The following is a 19,468-nucleotide window of genomic DNA, read 5'->3' on the forward strand; positions in this document are numbered from 1 at the left end:
CTAGTAAATGATAAACTAGTGCAGTGGATTACAGCTCAAAGATCTTCAGCAGAGGAAATCTATCAACTAGTATGTTCTCATTCAAGTGCTTCAGATCAACGCAGAGCCCTGCCTTCCAAATGGGTCACCTTGCCACAAATCAGGAGGAAACTGATTCTGATTATTGTGTAGGCTTTATACCCCAACTGACTGTAATCTGATTAACTCTTGGGTACCTTTATTTCTGATCACCGCCGGAATATTTCTGACCTTGTATATATGAGGTCCAGCATAATCTTTTGACTCCATTCTATGGGAAAAAAAATTCTAACCTCCCAATATTTCCAAAAATACATTAGGAAGTTCGCTCACACCATATAAACAGTACCTTTACTCTTTCATGCACACCATCTGTTCAGATCTGTTAGGATCGAGTAGGATGTTTGTAGGTCCTTGATCCATCCATCCTAAGACAGACAGTACCATTTCTGCTATGTATTGAGTCTGTTTGGATTGTCCATTTTTAAATTCAAAAGCCAAACACCTGTATCTCAACTGTACCTATCTGGTTTAATATCAGATGGTTCTAAATCATCACCTGTTCTAAGAACTTTTCAGTCTATCCACATCTATAAACTTGTTTGAGTGTCTTTAGCAATACACATTCCCCGGATATCATTATTTGTAGTTTCACCACAGTAACCTTATAACTTATTTTCCTCGGTTTTGTAAAATTATATTGCTCAGGTTTATTTTCTTTAATCCTTTTTAAGTTCTCAGTTATAGCCATCCACCTTGAGAACAACTGCCAATACTTATTTCAAACCTGACTCGCCATTTACCCACAGCCTGCCAGTATATTGGGGTTATTTCAATACAGAATAACTGGATCTTTATAACCTCCCCTGGAGGGTTTTAAAGCAACATGTAATAGCCAGGGACACTGGAATTATGTGATTGTGCACCTGTGGTGAATTTAGCATAATTATAGATTTGCAGCATCTGTCACATAATCCATCATCTGCTGCCCAATCTGCACATTTTAACAAAAAAAATTGTCTCTAGCTCAAATGGTTCAAAAGTTACTAAATATGCGACCACACATGTTGCTGCACAGTGGAAGGGCCTTTGCAAAGCTGGACTGCACAAGTTGCTGTTGCTTTTTACTATATTTGGATATTACACTTGTACTATTGAGGTGCAAACAATGCCTTGAGAGTGTTACCAAGTTAAAAAATTATGAAATAAAGAAGTAATACTGTTACAAAATCTGCTGCGTTATGCAACATAATTTGCCTTTTCTTGCCGCATAATTTCCTCAACCCTGCCACATAATTCAGTCCTCTCCTGCTGCACAATTGCAGAGGCCCTGGTAACAGATAACCACTTATAGCACCCTAGCCTTCCTAACTGTCTCCTTTGGAAAAACTTTTAGTGGACTACAGGCTTACTTATCGTCGCTAATGCCTTATCTGGTAGAGACAATTTCAAGTTGCAGATTCCTTACCTTCAATTTTCACCAGGCGTCAGACAGGATCAGGACGTTTTTTTGTGAGCAGTACCCCTGCACGCTGTTAGGTGCCGTCGATCGCCTCTGTATCCATTTTCGGCATCGCCCGCGCCGGATATGATTTAGATGTTCGTATATAAGGTGCCACCATGGCGAGCTGATATCAGTTTCTTTTCACAATTTTCGACGCCAGAAGCGCAGAGTCATAAAAAAAACTGACTACTGGAGCGTCAAAACTAAGGACCTGAAATGGAAGTCCCTGCCCAAAGAAATCAGTTCGCAGAGCGGGGACGATGGATGTGTCAGTAAGGAACCTGCAACTAGAAATTGTCTCTACCTGATAAGGCATTCCCAAAGGTAAGTAACCTGTTCATCTGATTGAAACTTCTAGCAATACCAACCCTGGCGGTGGGTCTGTGAACCAATTTCAAACAAGAAAGTCCTGCAGTACCAAACAGGCAAAGTGCCCGTCTCTATGGACCGGACTGTCCAGGCAGTAGACATGTGCTGAGATGCCCACATTGCCACCGGACAAATGTCAACTACTGGAACTCTGCATGCTAACACGGGTTTGCAGCTTTAGCTCGGGTAGAATGAGCACACAAACGGCCTCTGGGTTTCTTTTTGCCAGTGCACAGCAGAATTTAATACAGAGTACAGCCCATCTGGAGATGATCTGCTTCTGCATTGTTCAACCTTTCTTTGCACCCACATACCCTTCAAAGAGTTGGTAATTCACCTGGAACTCTTTAGTACGAACAAGGTAGAAAAGCAATTCTCTTTTTGGGTCCAGGTGGTGGAGTGTCTCCTCTTCCTTAGAAGGATGTGGGGGTGTGTAAAAAGAAAGCAAGGGAATGGATTGGCCTACAGGAAAGGGAGTAACCACTTTTGGGAGAAAGGAAGCGCTAGTGTAAAGCACCAATGTTTCAGGATAGATGGAAAGGTAGGGCGGCTTAGATGACATTGCCTGCTGCAGCTCACTCCCACCCTTTGCGCAGATGTAATGGCCACAAGGAAGGCTGTTTTCAAAGTAAGAAGCCTGAGGGGACAATTGCGGAGAGGCTCGAAAGGAGAGAACATCAGAAATGTCAAAACCAATTTCAGTTCCCAGTGTGGGCATAATGAATGGTGATGGAGGAAAGAGATGTCTAAGACCTTTGAGGAACCTGTGTAGAGACTTGAACAAAGAAGGTTGATCAGGCAACCTCAAAAAAGCAGAAATAGCAGACAAATAACCATTAGCTCATAGCAGAGCACTACTTCTGGGCCGGGGAAAGTATAAACAACAGGACCTCAGAGAGAGGGACAGAAAGGGGGTCAAGAGACTTGTCTGTGTACCATGGCCCAAATTTCTTCCAACGATAGGCATATACCGTTTTGGTGGAGGGACGCCTGTCACCGCTCAATCTCCTAGCAAGAAGTCGGTAAGTGGAGTGGTTCGGGTGCAGAACCGTCTTCTCCTGCTGTGACAGAAGATCCTCCTGAAGGGGCAGTTTGATCGGAGGATCAATGGACATGCTTAGCAGCATGGGAAACCAGACTCTTTGTGTCCTGTAGGAGCCACAAGGATTACCTGGGCCTGGTCGTTCTTGACCTTCTTGAGAACTCTGGGCAGAAGTGGTGGAAGGCGTTGAGGAGGCCTCAAGTCCAATCGAGACAAAAAGCATCTCTAAGCAATTGCCACCTTGGAAACTTCAACGCACAAAATTGCTGACATTGTGAACTCTCTGCGCAGGTGAGGAGATCTAAACCAAGGCTCACCCAACTGCTGAAAGAGACCTTGCACAACCTCCGGATGGCAACTCCACTTGTGATCTTCAAGGCATTTTCAGCTAAATTTGTCAACGCTAATGTTCAGAGATCCCACCAGATGTTGAACCACCAGGGATATGTCTCGCTGTTCAACCCATATCTTGAGGTGCAGAGCCTCTTGACACGGGGCCCACGACCCCGCCCAGTCCTGCTTGTTGCATTACCACATGGCGGTGGTGTTGCCAATGAATACCAGCACAATCTTTCCCTTGATAAAGGGAAGAAAGGTTTTCAGTGCTAGCCAGATCGCACGGATCTCCAACAGGTTGATGTGGAGTCCAAAAAACTGCCAGAGACCAGATGCCTCTGATCTCCATCTCTCCTAGATGGCCACCCCACCCCAAGAGTGACACATCTGTAAATACTGTCAGACCCTGTTTGGAAAGGGAGAAGGATCTGCCCAATCGGGGTTCATTAACCACCACTGCAGATCTTTCACAGTTCCCTCAGAGATCTGGACCTTATAAGAGAGATTCCCCTGATGCTGCGCCAACTTTGGGTCCCACTGCAGAGAGTGCAAAAGCCATCTGGCATGTATCACCAGCAGGATGCAGGAGGCCATTCTCACTGACAGCCAGGATAGAGGCTGAAACATTCGTATCATAGCCTAAATATACTGGACTCACTGCTTAGGATGATAAGCCCTAAACTGCACTGTGTCCAGAACAGCTCAGATGAAAGGGAGTGCAGAAGGTCCGCCGTACTCTGGAGGTGGGAGACGACAGCTTGAGGTGAGCCGGTCTTCAACAGCCAGTCGCCATCACCTTGATGAACACCCGAGGGGCACTGGTAGGGCCAAAGGGAAGCACAGTGAACTGAAAGGGCTTGTGGCCTACCGTAAACCGCAAATAAAGTCTGTGGGCAGGCATAGAGGGGACATGAAAGTTAGAGTTCTGCAAATCCAACGCTACCATCCCGTCTCCTGGGTCCAGGGCAGATAGAACCTGAGACTAAAGTGAACATCTTGAACTTCTCTTCTTGAGGAAGAAATTGAGGGACTGAGGGTCTAGGATAGGGTGGAGGCCCTTGTCCTTTTAGGGGACCACAAAGTAGCAGGAATAGCAACAACAACCTACTTTAGGCACGGGAACCCTCTCTATGGCTCCCTTGGCCAAGAGAGCTGCAACTTCCTCACAGAGAAGGGGCACGTGATCCTACTTCATCCGATCGTAGGATGGTGGCATGGATGCAGGGATAGTCTTGAAGGGGCAGTGGATTTCACTGACTGACCTGTGTGGTATTTGCAACTGCTTAAACCCTCCTGGATAAGCCTTAGCTGCTCTCCACAGCTACCCTCATGACAGCTCTGGTTATCTAGAGCCACCTACACTATCACTAATGGTTGCATGGACTCAGTACAGCATGCCTCACCTACAGGTGTACACCATATACAGTCACCAATAAGGGAGCACTTAAGTTACCCTAAAAGGGGGTTGTACACTATCTGCAGTGAACCACCTTTCGGAGGGGATCAGGGACGTCACCCCCTGGACTAACCAATAAGATCCTTCCAGGGGCCTCTGCACATCTTATTTCCAAGATGGCAGAATCAAGTGGCCACCTGGCAGAGCTCTGTGCACCTCCCTAGGGGAAAAGCCGGACAGGGGGGGTAGTCATCCCCGGTCCTTTGTGTGGTTTCGGACCAGAGCAGGAAACAGGAGTTCTTCCACCAGTATATACCGGTTTCTGCAAGGAGGGCACTAAATGTGCCAGTCAAAGCAGTCTAGTGCCTCTAAGAGGAACTCCCAGCCCGGCCCTGAAACACCTATTTCTAAAGAAGAGGTGGTCACACCTCTGTCCTACAGGAATTCCTTTGTTCTGCCTTCCCCTGCCTGAGTTAGGCTGAGCAGCAGGAGGGCAGAACCGTGTCTGAGGTCGGCAGCAGCACTGGCAGGCATGCATGAGGGATCCCCTAGGGAACCTCAGCGTAGATGGTATCATGCAACTAACACTGGAATCAATGTAGTTGCATGATTCCAAAATGTTTGATACCAAACATGCCTAGGTTCGGTGACGCCATTAGGTAGTTGTACTACTTGAGTTGACCAGCGCCACTACATAGCTTAACATGGTTTCCCTGCACTTACAAAGCCCACAAAAGGGAGTTTGGGGTTTGTAGGGGGCACCTCTACTCATGCAGGGGTGCCCTCACACTTCGAGCCATGCACCCTGTCCTTGGGCTGAAGGGCCTACCTCAGTGGTGACTTACATGGTAAGAGTGCACTGACCATGATATAAGGCAACCCTTATATCTGAAGTGAAAGGTTCATGAACTATGTCGCGCATGGTAGGCCTGTAGTCAGTTTGCAAGGGCACCCATGGGTGGCACAATACTTGCTGCAGCCCATGGGGGACCCCTGGTGTACCAAAGCCCTGGGTACCTAAGTACCATATAGTAGAGACTCACATGGATGCACCAGTATACCAATTGTGGGGTGTAAACTTACCTTACAACTAAATTCAGGGGAGAGAGCACTGCCACTGGGGTCCTGGTTAGCAGGATCCCAGGGTATTACAGTCTAAACACCAGGCAAAAAGTGGGGGTAACTGTGCCAGAAAGATGCTACTTTCCTATAGTGTCCACTCCTTCAAATGTTAAAAAATAGCTCAAGAAATATCTCACAACTCTTGCCACTTTATTATGGGCTACTGTAAGGGAAGAAAGCACAAAGTGTAGCAGAGCTAAATTGAAAACATACGAAACCCCAAGATTTCCAAATGAGTATATATTGAAGTGAGAACTGTCAGAAAATGCATTATCGCAAAAACAATAAACCTCTGGTTAATAACGAAGTCCCCCCCCCCCCCAAATATCATTACATTAGGAGTTGAAGCTTCTGGTCCAATTAATGCTTTCAGTGTACGTATTTAAAGTAAATACAGTTAACAAAACTATGACATCCAATAACACGTGTGACCCAGCGCTGCGATGTCTAAGCAGAGTCGTCATCAGATTGGAATAAGCGTGCATGTGGTGTTCTTGGAACAGGAGACATTTAAGACATGGGGAAAGTGGGCAACTGTCTAGGGCTCCCACTTTCCAAGGGCCCCTGTGAAAGTGAACATTCTCTCTATATCACTTCCTTCTATTTCTCTTTCTTATGCATTAATGTGTAAGTTAAAATTGTTCTGTATTATGATGCGTGCATTAGTATAAATTGGGTCATATGAATAAAAGTTGTTCCATACAAGGGACACAAAATATTTCTTGACCAGGGAACACAATCTTGAAGATAACACTTCTTGAAACCCTCACAAGTCGCTTGCAACACTGCGCTCTGAGCAAATGAAACTTGAGGAAATGTAATTTGAAGTATAGATGCTGGCATCTCAATGAAAATGGGGGCACATTAACACTTACTTGAAACAAAGGTAAAGATTAAAAAATACGTATAACCAGGACAATGAGAGGGCACGGGGTGGTGGACATAACACTGCCTGCAATGAAAAAGCAACCTAGATAAGGCTTTGTAGCACCGGGTCTAGCGCCAGGAAAACAAATGTGCTTGCATCAAAGAGACGCCACCAGTAAGCTGTTTCCTAATAAAAGCAACATGCCCCCCCACCCCGGGACCTTTAACAGCTTTGTGTGAAGGGGGTGGCACCCTTTCAGTGACTCCATCAACCACCAACTTGTGCCCTGTTTTGTGACACCACAAGTTTGTAAAACTTCCTTTACCGATCAAGTAGCAAAGCAGACAGTGTTCTTCATGTGGGTAACGTGGACTGCACTCGTACCCAAATTGTGTCATCATTAGTCTCCACACCAACTTCATGGTAAACCAGATTTGTTGCAGCCCTAGGTATCTATGCTGCTGCGTCCTTTGCACACCAAAAACTACCCAGTTCAAACCATAACACTCCAATCATAGAACTTCTAACCTAAGCATAAAACTACACTGTGTAATGAATGCATTGATGGACACAGAGGATGTACTCTGAATTCAATGTTACAGCATTATACATATCTAACATTTGAGTAGATGTTGTGCAGTGGATTTGAAGCCTTTAAAAACAATGGGAGTTTCAGTTGCATTTTTAGGTCAAGCCTCGACAGCACTTGAGCTGTCGCTTAGCGACCTCTTGTATATGGTTTGTGGGGTTCAACTCCACCTACACGTTTTCATTTCTCTACGTGAGTGTCTTTTAAAAATACTTGCTTGCTAATGATCACTTCTTCCTTTTTGCTCCTCATTTTTGTCTTTTGTTTCCTCCCACACAGCACTGGCCAAGTGCTGTATTGTTACGCTCTGCATGGTTATCTGTTGATTTGGAGGACTATTTTTTCGGTTCCCGGAGCATGCCTAAGTTGCATTTACAGGGACGCAGCGCTTCATGTTTCAGCACAGCACCTATTTTCTTGTTTACTTGTGTAAGAGCACTCCACACGAGTGCAGGATGTTTTCAGTCCCTCTCAGTGCCATCTTCCATTGATGGCTGTAATTCATGTTCCCTCCTCAAATTTGCTGTGGATCACTTATTCCACTGTTGATACACATGAACAATCCCATAAAAGGTGCGCATTACCCAGATGAAGAGGTGGGTTGAAAAAGCTTATATTAGAGCGCAGGGGTCCACTTCAATGTGAGCTTGCGGACAGCCTTCCGATCACTGCATCGCCTCTTGTTTATTCCTTCTGACATTTAATGAGCAACTGGAATGGGCATTAAAGCTAGGGGATTTATGATAGTAATCAAGTTGCCTGCTAGGGGATTATTTTTTCTACTTTTGTTAATTAAATCAGCTCTCGTTAACTCCTACGTCTCATTTCCGAATTCATGTTACTCCATTTTACAGCAGAAAATAGAACACAAGTGAAATGAAAAAAATAGTAGTGTCCCAATATAATTATGAAGAAATTAAAACAAATTTGCTATAATACAACAGATATAAAATATACTACTGCTTCTCAGAAAGGCCAGCCTGTTGTCATAAGGACTTTCCAACAAGGTGGTGCGGCAAGCCATACCCTGGAACCACTCTTACGACTGTTTGCACCACCCTATCTGGAAGCGAAAGTTGTTCTTTAAGCGCCATGTTCGAGGAAACGTGAAGCTGTGGTATGCTTGAGAACGGAGACCATCAGTGAAAAGAGCAATCATGTAAGAAAGGGAGTGGGATCTGGAAACAGTGGGGCCTCTGGCAAAGGGCTGTATCAGTACTTTGTTGGTTTCTCTCCCAGGGGCATAGAAGGGAGCAGTTTTGGCAATGCTGGGACAAAGGAGTGGCGAGGTGCGTCATATGTCTCAGATCAGGCCAAAAGGCTCCGTGTGCTTACAGCTTTGGAAATAGATTAGTTAACTCAAGCCACTATCCAGAGCCTTTTTGGCCCTTCACTTCTGGGTATGCCTTTGTACCAAACGAGAGGATAAGAAATATTTCTTTATATTTGAGCAACAGACAGGATATGCCATTTTGTTTCCCTGGCTATTAAACCCGACTCTGAGCGCCAAAGTTCCAGGATACACCAGAGGTTCATTGTAACATTGACTGTGTTAACAATGGGCACCTCTACGAGAAATTGGATATTCCAGTTGTTTGTACTATTTGGGTAAACACTGGTCCTTCTTTGCAAAATCAGAACATCATGTTACGTTTTCCTTGGTAAATGTACCCTTCCTTCAGTGTACTAGTCGTAGTATGTTATCAGACGGTATTTAGATAAAGCTTAATTAGCAGCATGCATTACAAATTGATTAATGGAACAGTTACGGGGCAATGGGTCCTCACAACAGAACAAAACATGTTAGTCGCCATAAGCCACTTGCTTATTCCAGTCCTATTAACCACAATTATGATTCTTTAAGTACATTCAGCCAGTCTCTTTGAAGGAATCACCAAAAAAAACAGCAGGTTTTGTATATATTCACCACTATATAGTTCTCCAGTACTTTGTAGTTAGATTCATGCTAAATATATAACATCATACATCTAAAAAAAGAAAGTGGGAATCCTGAGGGCTGCATTTTCGAGCCTTCGGGTTCATTAAAATATAGCAGGCAATGATTGCAGTCAAACATGGCTCCGGAAAACCCCACACACAAGGCCTCAAGATTTTTTTTTTTTTTTTTTTTACTGAACTGCTGAAATAATAAGCCAGCCCAACCATTCTTCACAAATGTACAGAAACATTTTCAACGTCAGAAACATTTTCAGGCTCTTTTAGGTGCTGCACAGGCGCAACATTACAGAGCCTTTTCATTCTGTAATACAAACAATGCAGACATACTATTAGGTTTGCTCACAATATCTTAGCCCTGTCCACGCTTCTCTGCTTTACTTTCACAGTAAAGAGGAGACTCTGAATTTTTGACAGCTAGACAGTCAGCATATCGAATATTAAAAAGGTAGCAACAGTACAGCATCTTTGACTATTTCACATAGCGGGGGACTTTGAAATTAGGTTTTTAAATTGTAATGACAAAACATTTGATCATTTATTTGCATGACAGCTTACAATGGAAATGTGAAAAAGGACAAATCATCAATGCATCAACAAAGGAAACAGGCATTAAATTACCTGCCTCTCATTTCACCTTTTAAATTGAAGGTATTTTGGTTCTGGAATGCTGTTCTGTATATTATTACCTCACCTTTATAGAGTTTAGGCACTTGAGGCTCAAATTATACCGGTACAATGTATATTCGTTATTCTACTGACAGCCATACAATGTGTTTCAAATTGCAAGGAAATGAAACAAAAATCTTGATGTTTTAAATGAAACACAGTCTGACACACTGTAAGCGCATGGCTCACAGCCCATTGAGCAAACCTATAATTGTGCATACAAACCATGCTTGAAATACAAATCTCACTTCTCACTGCGTAAACCATGCAACAAACATCACGTAAAATATGATGAAGTCTCATCACAATTTAAAAAAAAAAAAAAAAAAAAAAAAAAAAAACAACAACACATCCCTCAAACATCTGGTAACTTGAACACCATAGGTTCACTGAGATGTAATGATCAATAAGGGAACTGAGAATGTGTTCAGACATCTCTCTTCTGCTTCAGTGTGACCTTGACCTTGCATTGTCCTTCTGACTTGTGTTGAAGCCTGACACCTGTTTCTTTCCTGTTAGTTGCTCGTTCTACCCTCGACTCGGTGATGACTATTTCTTTGTTTGTGCTGTCTGTCTTATCTGCCTCCTGTCTGTTTTTTTTTTTTTTGCATCCTTGTTCCTCTCAACTGCTCTGTTTTGCATCTTGGTCTTTTCTGTCAGTTTCTGCCCTCTGACTTTCTCTGCAGATCTCGTTTTTCCGTTGTGCCACTCCCACAGGATTTTCCCCACACTTGATTAACCCACCTACTGCACACCCTCCCTTTGCACCACACCCACTTTTCAAAGCCCTACTTAATGGAGACAGCAGAGCAGTCGTGCCACTGGTGGGGCAAAGGCAAGCCTGTCTGCGCCAGCCAGTGTCTGGACCGTGCAAGGAACCCTGGTCCAAACGCCTCCGCAGCTACACCGCAAATGAACTCCGCCAGCTTAACACTGAACGCCGCCACAAACTCTGCTGCTGAGCCGCACCTCAGGCAAAAAGGATCGCTTTTGCATGCTTGCACTACCACTGCACATGCCTCCACACCCCCACTCCCACTGCCCACATATACACATACACAGAAAAACACACTGCACCTCTCACCAAGTCAGAACTCAAGGCCTGCGCTCACACAGCACCATGCACCCACCCAGCACAACAACACTCACTTGCAAGGATGCGCCTCAACACACTCACTCGGGAAGCATTGCATCAATATTTGGGACCTCATTGACTCCAATGCACCAGATCTACTCTTCCTCACCGAAATCTGGCTCAACTCCACATCAGTGCTAGACATCAACACAGACATCCCTACTGGATACAAAATCTTGCAACATGACTGACCCCATAAACCAGGAGGAGGACTAGCGATCACCCACAGAGACATCATCAAGTGTACCTCCTACACTGACCCAAAAGCCGCTATTATGGAACACATGCACTTCAAGCTTCAGACAGACAGTAAAACAACTATCAAAGGAACTCTTGTCTACCAGCCCCGAGGACCTCGCACCCACTTCAGCTACTTCCTCACTGACCTCATCCCACCCCTCGCCATGGGCACCAGCCTTCATACTGCTAGGCGATCCCAACTTGCAACTCAACAACCCCACAGACTAAAACTCCAAGGACTTGCTTGAAAGTCTTACAGAGCATCAACATCACCCAGCTTGTACAAGACCCTACCACATTGCCGGACCCACTCTAAATCCCATCTTCTCCGCCAGAGACAAAGTTAAAGTCAACCACCTGACTCCACTTACATGAACGGATCACTCTGTTGTCCACTTTCACATAATAGGGCCACCAACCATCCCTACGGAGTGTAGCAACACGGCAAGTCACTGCAGGAAGGAAGTTACAAACTGAATGGCTTAACACCGTCAAACTACACTACACAGACCCCACCTATGGCCTCATCAATGACAAAAACGTCAATAACTGGATCAACACCTGCACCAACACCCTAATGCCCCAGAAAAACACCAACCCGAAAAGATCCAGTAAACAAGCTAACTGGAACATATTAGAGAGTCCAAGAGTATTTGAAAAGAACTTGAAAGGAAATGGAGAGCCACAAGAAACCACTGCAAGAAACCCCAACAAGGACACACTTAAACATTATCATCATCAAGTGAAACCAACCAAGAGAAAATGCTCTGACCCCGAGAATCAAATCTAGCTCCAACAACTGTAAGGAACATTTCACCAATGTCAAGGAATTCACCAACCCAACAGCTGTAACCAACACCATCTCCCCCATATAAGAACGCTGCAACAACTTCTGACTTCCATGAATTAATCACTAAGATCTACAGCAACTTCAAACCCCAGTCACCCCCATCAACCTTCCCAGCCTGCTAACCTCATAAACCAAAGACAACCAACTGACCCCACAGAACCCTCTATCCATCGAGGACACTGCAGCAATACAACCTGTGAATAGCTATGATCAGACCTGCACTCACTACCATCAACACCTCCCTCAAGACAGCCACCTTCACAGATAGCTGGAAACACACCAAAGTAACTGCCTTCCTGAAAAAACCCTCAGCCAACTCTAAAGTACTCAGCAACTATTGACCCATCTCGCTGCTCCGCTTCCCAGCTAAAATCATCAAGAAGACCATCAATTAACAAACCTCTAACCACCTAGCACACCACAAACATTGGACAACTTGCAGTAAGGATTCTGAAACAACTACAGCATTGAAACAGACCTCATAGCTGCCATAGAAGACATACGTACTATCCTTGACTGTGGACAGAGCAACGCCCTCACCCTCACCAACCTCTCCGCTGCTTTCAAGCACTGTCTCCTACCACACACTCATCCCCAGACTACACACAGAGGGGGAAAAGGACCAGCACCCACATGGATAACTTCCTTCCGCTCCCGAAAAACACAAGTCAGGCTCAGACCATTTGCATCTGAACCCAAGTACCTCATCTGTGGATTCCCACAGGGATCATCACTCAGCTCTACACATTTCAACATATACATGACTCCCCTGGCTTACATCATCAGATACCACGGAATACCACAGAATCAACATCATGTTCTATGCTGACGAGACCCACCTCTTTTTTTCCCTCTCAGATGACACCATGTCCACCAAGACAAACTTCAACAACGCATGACCAGTGTGCCCATTTGGATGAAAGAAAAACTCTCATGCAAAACTAAACTAGTTTAAACCAACTAAAGTGTTGATCTTTAGGAATATGAGCTCACCTTGGGACTCTACCTGGTGGCCGACCAAACTCAGACTCAAATCCATCCCAAACCAGGCCTCATTCTAGACACCAACCTCACCAAGAAGTCCCAGGTCAATGCTGTCACCTCCACATGCTTCTAGATCCTACACATGTTACATCAAATCTTCAAGTGACTCCCACTTGACACCAGACATGCCATCATGAAGGCCCTTTTCACGAGCAGAATGGGCTACAGCAAAGCACTCTGTGCCGGCACCCCAACCCATCTTCTTGACAGATTGCAAACCATTCAAAACACTGCTGGCAGACTTGTTCTATTGCGCCGATTACACACAACACCTCAAAGAGCTCCAATGGCTCCCCATCCAAAAGCGCTGCCAGTTCAAACTTCTCACACATGTATTCAAGTCACTACACAAAACATGAACCACATACCTCAATCCCTGGCTTTGCTTCCACCAACACACCAGACAAATTCACTCAGCATCTGTCTCCCTCGCCTGCATACCCCACATCCACAGAAGCAGACCAGGAGGCTGATCATTCTCCTACTAAGCCACCAAATCTTCAAATGACCTGCCCCAACACACCAGGGCTTTATCCTCATTCCTTGAATTCTGCAAGAAGGTGAAGATCTGGATTTTCAATTAGACTTCATGCAGAACCATCAAAACTGCCTGTACTCAAGCCCAGCCTCACCACACACTTACTCTCACCTACTCAGGGTCCGGATACCATCACTGGTGACAAGCAAAGCCTTACATTACCTTACATAAAAGATATTCTTTGCCTAAGGTGACACTAGTTGGTTGACTGATAAAGCCGAGAATAATCAGAGGTTTTCTGGTTTCACTTTATACAGATTAGTCACTAAATGAGTGTCTATTTGTCACTCATTTACCTAAAATTATAATACTTAGCTTTTAACGATGTGCTCAGGGTTGGGCGAGGGTAGCAGGCAGAAGATACAAGAAAGCTCAGCTTGTTTTGGGCTCAAGGTTCCAAGAAGACCTCAAGCTAAGCATACCCAGGCGTCGCACGATCAAGCCTGGCTTGAGATTTAAGTGGTTCACCCCCCTTTAATTTTTATGCTTCAAAACTGTTTGTAATGATTTATTTTTACAAATGGCAAGAGCTGCCATAGTTTGTACTAAATAACAAGGACACATAAAAAGTAAAATGCTCTATTACAAAGTTTAGTTTGCTACATAACTTCTGAAATCTTTATTTAATAGTAGTGGACAGAATACACTTTACAAAACACAAATATATTTTCCAAAATCATTCTTTAAATGTGCTTAAAATGTTAAGGTGTCAATTTCTTTTGTTTTTAAATTGTTTTTGTTAGGCGTTTTTGCTTGTAGCGGTTAGATGGACATTAAATTCTGCTCCACTGGAGACCAAAGGCCTCGACTCTCCAATTCTTCCATGTAAGGAAATGCCTGTTTTTGTGTGGTCACCCCAATGTTTTTGGACTTTTGCTGATGTTTTTTCAACTGAGAGTGCTCCGGGCCTGCTAACCAGACCTCATTGCTAGTGCCCACACCCTAAAGTGTATGTCAAATTGTCTGTACCCCATTATAAATGGCTAACTTACCTATAAGTCCCTAGAATAGTAAACCAGGGTATGAAAGTTAGAGGGGTACCCCAGGGCTCGGCCAACCAGGAGGTCCCCAAAGTAAAACAAGTCTCCCAGTCCGCCACTGCAGACTGGGAAAGCAGTTGTGCACTGCTAGCCTGATTTTAACATTAAAAGTAAAGGCAAAGCCTCTACTTTCTCTGTACATCTATATACGTCACCCTTCTGGCAGGCTTACTGGGTCCTAAGGTACAGTGCAACATATGACACTGGCAGGATATGCGGTTTACATGTTCTGATAGTAAAAATGCGAAACTGACATTATTGTTGTGGAAAGGCTTGGTCACCCAATTGGCGACTGCAGGATCACACTCAACCAAAGTGGGCACTCCAAGGTATCAAACAACTCGTTACATTAGGCGTGACTTGAATATCAAGATTAACACAAAGCATTTCCGTATGCAGCTTTTACAAAGATGCCACTTTGTTGCCTTTAAAACTCCTGTGCCTTCCTGGGCACACATGGAGCCAGTTATGCAATACAGCTTTTTGCCCTCCTGGGGAGACGTGACAACAACTCAGGGAGGGAAACAATGAGGGACTGCAGGACAGGGAGGTGTTACCTCCGTCCTGCAGGAAGCAACATGGGTATTTGCCATAAAAAGCAAGCTTCAAAGGGTAAACCATCTTTGAAGGTCAAATATGTAACACTAGGGTGGAGGGCTGCCACACTGTTTAAGCAGGCAGGCTAGCACGGAGAGCAGAAAGGGGAAATCACTTGCCAAATCGGTTTTCTTAGGGGTGTGTAGCCCTGGGGTAGCCTCATCCCACTAGTGGGCTAGTGACGTCCACACAACCAGTGAAGGGTCTTGCCATCTTGGTAGTGGGCAGAATGGTTCTTCCTGGGATATCCAAATGCCACATTTCACAAGAACTGGTTAGCAGGTGGGAGGGGAATCTGGTAGCCCACTGGCTACTAACCACATCCTGCCCTAGGAGCATTTATGCTAGTATAAAGAGGGCAAACCCCTGGCACCTCGACCTGAGATCTGAAATTACCTGGTAGGAGGACCAAAGAAGGAATGCCCTGCTGCAGTGAGGGACTAGCAAACAGAGGCGTCTCCGCCAAAGACTGCACCGAGTGGCTAGCAAAGATAGGGACTGTGCCTGCCATGTCCTACTCAAGGAGAAGCACCTCCAGAGGCCAGTGAACCCTAGAGACTCTAAGGGCCAGTCGACTGGTCTCCTGTTCGCAGCACAGGAACACAACAGCTGAAGAAGTCTGCTATCAAAGGCTGGCAGGCCAAAGACTTCAAACTGCTACTATCACCGTCATGTACCACCTGGGGCCAAAACCCGACACACAGAGTTGCACCAGAGTTCGCTGAGCCCAGGAGTGTTGCCTGAGAGCTACTAGGACCCTTGGAGGACAATCTACCTTCTCAGGAAGGACTAGTCTGTGACAGACATACCGGGCGACTGGTAGTCTAGTGGTGACTGGAATTTTGCCAGCCTGAGAGGACTATGTAGGACATCGACCCTGTGACAGGGACTGCCTCACCCAGCTAAGGGACAGAGGACTAGTAGCAGCAAGATCCCTATCAACTGCAATGCATCCACAATATCTGTGGAGCATCTTCAGCATCCTTCATTCCTTGCATCAGGACCACTGCATAGGATTTCATGGCAATGCACATAAAGCACCTTGTACTTCTTGAAGACTACTACTTCTGCTGAAGTAATTGTTTCAGAGGGCCTTGCTGCTACCCCCAACTAGCTCCCTGCTGCAGATGGTACCTATACCCCATCACATTGACACTTGCCCAAGTTTTCCTTGGAAAAATATTTAAGGGTCAGATTTGTTGTATTTGCAAATGCTTCTTCACGGTAGAGTGAAAAAACTTTGGTTTACTAGTCCTTGTAAAATCTATATCTCCAGAAACCTCCAGTGGATCTTTTATATTGTGGTGTCTAAATTCTTATAAAATTACTGACTATTTTTATAAATTGGTGTCTGATTCCTTGAGCGTCTTGTTGATTTCATCAATTGTTTTGAAGCTGTGGAAATGTTTCACACTTGTTGCTCTGTATAAGCTTTGCTGCTCAGTGCCCCAGCTACCCAGGTTTGAACTGAGGGCTTGACAGACCAAGCCTGCTGGACCTTAAGGGGTTAAGTGTATTACACTGTGACATAGCACAACCACACCCTTTAATGCACCCCATTTCCTTACATTCTAGATGGCCGGGCCATTCCAGAGACTATGCATTTCTCATTGCTGTGCACTCCACAGGGGTACGGAGGATGGTCTGCTGCAGAGCATATTGGTGTCCACCTGGCACTACTGAGCGTCCCAGAATGCCTCATATGATATTTGGACGATGTAGTAAAGTGCTTTTTTGACACAGTAACTCCATCCCACCCCCCATAAACCCCACCACCACAACTTTCTGCCTGGTTTCTGGTGTGAGTAACTGTTAGTGCACTGGGCCCCTACTAACCAGGACCCCAATGCCAGATCTCTTTCCCCAAACCTGCACAATCGTTTTGCACTTTTGGCAAAACCTTTGGATACCACTGTAAGCCCCAAGTAAATGGTACCCTTGGTACATAGGGTATGGGGTACTAAATGAATGCCGCTGAGGGCTGCAGCACACATTGTGACACCCTCGGAGACCCTCTTACTAAATGCACCCAGTGCTGCTTTCTGTGTGCCATGCCCCCTAACACTGCATATAATATATGTAAATAACCTCTCTGGCAGGCCTCCTAGCCCTAAGGCAGGGTACACTATATTACTTGTGAGGGCATAACTGCAAGAGCAGATAGGCCCCTGTTTTGTCTGTCGATACTCAGACATAACAAGTGGCCAGAGAAGCCATTTTAAGTACGTCACTGGTCATTACAGGCTCCCCAGCTACATGATGGCTTCACTGAAGGTAGGGATATTTGGTATCAAATATCTCGTATTAATAAACCCTCAGTGAATCCAGTGATGGATTTATTAATAGATGCGCTCAAAGGGCACATTAGAGGTGATCCCTGAAAACCGACCCAGCTACTGGTGGGTTCACTGACTGGTCCAAACCAGTGTAGCCATCCCTGACAGAGTTCTGCCCCCCCTAAGGTGAGACCCAACGCTCGAGGCCTAGAACATAGGTCTGCTCTGGGCAGAGGTGAAAACACCTTGTCCCGAGTGGGATGGACGTTCCAGGGAGGGGAGCTTCAAAGGTCTTGCCGCCTTTGTAATGTGACCCAGGTCTCTCCAAAGGGTGAGGATTGCTAGCCCCCAGTTCCTAGCCCCACGTCTTCCATCTTGTTTGGAAGGTATTAAGCCACTAGGAAGTGGTCATAAAAAAGGTGTAGTCACCCTAGAGGTAAGTAGCCCATTGGCTGCCATCTGGCACTCCGTGTAACAACCCTAAATTCAGTATTTAGGTGTCACCCCTGAACCCTAGAACTTAATTCCCGACAACCTAAGAAGAGCTGGACAATACAGCATCACCCCAGCAAAGACTGAAGACACCTACTGACTTGTGCCCCAACCCTACAAGCCTGTCTGCAGCCCTCGATGGTCCCGAGCCAAGACGACCTGTACTGCAGCCTAGTGACCTCCAAAGCCTTGGAAGGACTGCCTGTCTTCGATAAAGCTCAAGATCTCCAGAAGACAGCGGACCAGTTTAAAATAAACCAACTCGAAAGACAAAGAACTCTGCCCTGAGGAACCACACCCGGACCCACCTCTGCACCTGACGCCCACGGCATGGCTCCAAGTGGCCTACCGTTCCTGCAAAGGTTGCCGAGCAATTCTGAGCATGAGTCCACCATGGGGTGACCACTGCCGGGCTCTGCATCGAAGCCTGCAGCCTCAATCCAAAGACTTTCCCTGACTGCAACCGCCTGGTAAGCTGTCAGACATCAAAGGACACCCCTGCATCCAGAGCCCCTGGACCATGGGGAGCTGGACGAACAGTGTTCCTGAGTCCTGCAACAACAGAACTTACCTGGGCAGCAGTGGGTTTTCCTTGTTCACCCTCCTGGCCCGAGAGTGCAGCCTTTTTCCGAAACTGATCTCCCCTCCTGACTTACATTGGGTGCCTGACACTGTGTTGGCAATCTGCACCCAGGCGCTCCTGTGCCGCTGAGGGTGTACATTTGGTGCTGCCTTGTGCTTGCCTCAACCCTAGGAGTTTAACCCCTGAAACCACTTTACTCACCTGTGAGCAGCGCATCTTCGGTTACCCCCAGACTCCACTGGTTAACATTGGTCGGCGTGTTGGCACTCTGCACCCAGCTGACCCTGTGCTGCTTAGGGTGCACGTTTGATGCTGCATTGTCACCCCTCCTATACTTACCTCAACCCCAGGAGACCGACCCCTGAGCCCGCTTGACTCATGTGTGAGCAGCACACATTCGTTTCACACCCAGTCTCTATTGGTTAACACTGGGCACCCAACCCGGATTTGACCTAAACATGTAGGAAAGTACCATCTTTCTAGCACAGTTACCCCCACTTTTTGCCTGATGTCAGCATATTTAGACTGTAGTTCACTGGGATCCTGCTAACCAAGATCCCAGTGTCAGTGTTCTCTCCCCTAAATTTTGTTGTATGGTAACTTTTAACACCCCACAATTGGCATACTGGTGGACCCATGGATGTCCCTAGTGTACAAGTTACTTACCTTCGGTACCAATATATCTGGTAGAAACATATTCTAGTTGCAGATTCCTTACCTTACAATTTCCCCCAGGTGTCAGACTGGATCCGGAGATTTTTTTTCAAGCGATACCTTTGTGCGTGGTTAGGTGGCGTAGGACAA

The 19,468-nt window shown here is 45.7% G+C and overlaps 1 protein-coding gene across 1 annotated transcript in view; it reads right to left on the reverse strand.

The window, feature by feature from the left end:
• The window catches only part of EDC4 (enhancer of mRNA decapping 4), a 703,483-nt gene that overhangs the window by 182,733 nt on the left and 501,282 nt on the right, over window positions 1–19,468 (reverse strand). The gene's annotated exons all lie outside the window — the stretch shown is intronic.

The sequence above is a fragment of the Pleurodeles waltl genome, chromosome 12, assembly GCF_031143425.1.
Source record: "Pleurodeles waltl isolate 20211129_DDA chromosome 12, aPleWal1.hap1.20221129, whole genome shotgun sequence".
Taxonomy (NCBI): Eukaryota; Metazoa; Chordata; class Amphibia; order Caudata; family Salamandridae; genus Pleurodeles; species Pleurodeles waltl.